The sequence below is a fragment of the Elaeis guineensis genome, chromosome 6, assembly GCF_000442705.2.
Source record: "Elaeis guineensis isolate ETL-2024a chromosome 6, EG11, whole genome shotgun sequence".
Lineage (NCBI taxonomy): Eukaryota > Viridiplantae > Streptophyta > Magnoliopsida > Arecales > Arecaceae > Elaeis > Elaeis guineensis.
Genome location: NC_025998.2, coordinates 118,985,529 through 118,988,984, shown reverse-complemented (window position 1 = coordinate 118,988,984; position 3,456 = coordinate 118,985,529).

The following is a 3,456-nucleotide window of genomic DNA, read 5'->3' as shown; positions in this document are numbered from 1 at the left end:
CTATGGCAATCACTTGGAGATAGTAGACCACTCAGTGATCGGATGCCAAGCTTCACGAGCAGTTTGGAACTACCTTCTCTCATACCTCAGCATCTCTAATATGTCGTTCAATCAACTAGAACTTTAGGGTTTATGGCACTCATCGCTCCCTGATAAGGATTTGATACTGGGATAGAAGCTCTAATCATAGTGGGCTATTGATGTCTCTGGAATGAATGGAATGATAGGATCTTCCGATTTAGAGCAGTCATACCTGCCAATTCCTATCATGGATCTCCTTCACTTCATAGAAGTATGCTACTTCCATCTCCATAGTTCGTGATGCACTCCATCCTCTTGTCTCCTCTAGCTCAATGGCTTAAAATGAGAATGAAAACTACATTGTTAATAAAATTTTCGAGCTCTGAACACTTCAGTGTTACTTAATTTCAAGGAGAAATACTACAGTGCTAAATACCATCTACTTTCTCCCTTGAAAGGTCAACTCATCTGCTTCTGTGGCAGATACCTTGTTAATAGCAAAAGGCTTTGGGGTTGAACCCAAAGAATGGTTTTGTCTTGGAACCAATATTTTTTCCTATAAGCAACTCTATGTACTAAAGCCTCGTGTAACTATTAAGTAATAATATTATTGAGTTAGGCTTTCCCTAACTCATTTCAATTAAAAAAAATTAGCATTGTTCCTACCACACTGAATCTCTCTAATGATATATTTGGTTATAAAAGTTGGCATCCACTGTTAATAATCACACTATTCCTTCAATGATTTTAGGACTCGATTCTTAAAAAGATTTTTAGTCAATTGATCTATCAAATTTTTATGTGACTTGACATGTTCTTAGAAAATTGCAAAAGTATCTTCTACGCTATCTCATAGGCTTATCTCTTAATTGAATGTATCAATTCCTCCTTTTACTTAAGCTCTTTTTATTTCTTAACTTCATAGTTAGTTTACTAGTGCAATGGATTGAAATAAGGGAAATTGATTTTGCTACTAAGAAAATTTCAAATAAAAGATTTTTGATCTACTCTGCCTTAGTGCGAATGGTATAAAAAGTAATTTGTTCTGTTTCTATAGTACTCCCAGAGATTATAGTTAGCTTACAAAATCCCCAAGCAACGATAATTCCACTAAGAAGGAAAAGATAATTGGTTGTAGATTTGATATTAAGAGAATATTATTTAGATTGCACCATTATATCTCTCAACAAATATCTACAGAAAAGAACAATCTAGTTTTCTCTTAAGATATCTAAGAATTCTTTCAGTAGCACTCTAGTGCTCTCTAGTGAGGTTGATTGGGATTCACAATGTAGCTGCTTAATCTTCTTATAGCATATCTTAAAACAAATCCATTTCTTATAATATGTAACAACTATTTTTAATCACCAATATATTTTTAATCACTAATAGTTGATTATAACAAGACTGACATATTTTTATATGCACACACATACAAATGCACACCTATATGCATGCAAAACACGAAACGCATGCACAGATATAGAAAGAGAATTGGATATTATTGTTAAATCTTTAATAGATTTAACAATTTATAGCCAATGTTGGATTTTTCCAAACTGTTATATCAAAAGTGGATGATTCTAAAGACATAAGAATAATGTATGATTTAAATATTAAAATATATTGATTTTCAATCTACATGATTTAATATGCATTACCATTTATAAATCATGATTAGTAAATTAAATATTTAATTTAAATGACTTAATACTTTAAAAATGATTGGCAAAATGGGCATAGCTTACTTTGCACCCACAAGATACATAGATTAGAAATATTTTAAAATGTATGTTTTATTTCTAAATGTTTTTACAAATATAAATTATAAATGGATGCTTGTTTGGATATTCCAAATTATGCGTATGCATTCTTGAATGTCCAAATCATTCAATCTTTTAAATCAGTCAATCTTTTACTAAATATCTAGCATAATCCAAATCATGTTTATGTATTCTTAATTGTCCAACTTTCTTTATTTTACAAAGAAAACCTTCTTTGGTTGGGAAAAGAAATATAATATGTATAATTTTGACCCAAGAATTTTCATTTAAATCCTAAGAAACAATGTATAGAATCTCTCAAGACTTTCCTGCAACAATCAAATAGAAATCAAAGTCTTATGATTTCACCAAAATTCTTAATAACTGCTTAAAATTTTAACATGGTTGACCAAAAATATTGCTGAACTGCCTTCATTTGTTGCCCTGAACCAAAATGACATGCAATGCGAGATAAATACTGGGATTGCTGAAAGGTACTTTTACAATCTCTCAAAATCTCTCAACAAAAGCTTAGAATTTTAAAAAAGATTCAAACATGGTTGATAAAAATATCACAGAACTGCATTCATTTGTTGTCCTGAAACAAAGTGACATGCAATGTTTCTTGCATATGATTTCACTAACAGTTGATCAGCTAAATCTTGTTGCCATCACCAAGAATCTATCCCAAATAGACCTCAGCAGAAATGCATACTTCTAGTTGGTTCTGTATAGATTTCTGGAAATTAATACAGGTTTGTGGATATGCATCTATTCCTTCATACACCTTTATGGATGTTTATGAAACATTACACAGGCTTATCGATTACGGACTCATGGAATGGTATCGTGCCTTCTTCTACAACAGACTATTGGGTTTCAACTTTGAAGACTTTTATTTCTTAGTTTTTGCCTCCAAGAGAGAATTACTCTTTAGAGAGTCGTCATCTTTGGGTAGATTGGAGCTATTCATCAGATGTCCACTTCGTATTTCCTTTATACTTCCTGGCACTGGGCTGCTTTTGTTGGATAGCTACACTTTGGTTCCTTTCTGAATTCAGTTGTTGCTGGCATTTACCAAATCAACAAATGGATAAATGGTTATTGCTTTACGCATATACACTTCATCATTCAACTACAATGGACTTCATGGGAATCAGCTGTAGTGTTATCTTGCAACTGAGTAGACTCATATTTTGTTCAATATTAACTCTAGAAGATGTAATCTACAGTTTGGTACCTGTTATACACTCTTTGGCCCCTAGTTGCTCTTTGTTATCTCTTAACTAATACTGGGCACATGACCATATGTATTGTGACATTTCATAATATAGCTTGCAGGCCTTTCCTTACCAAAAAAAAAACTCAATTTTTCTATTCTCCACATGTAGATCAAACCTAATATAACCCATACTACAGGGTACAAATTCAACACCCCTAAAAAATTTTTCCAAGTCCAGAGTCAGCAACAAAGATTCAGATATACCAAAAGAAAAGACGAGCCAGTTGAAAAGAATGAATATGACATTGTCGACTTGTCCAAGTAAATAAAACTTCACATCGGAAGCGCTTATCTTCAAAGCTCTCATTCATATCATCATTCATGCATTGCTCCTTGTACACTGCTTTTGCCTAAAGTGTCACACAAAAGAAAGTGCTTGCCCTTTTCACA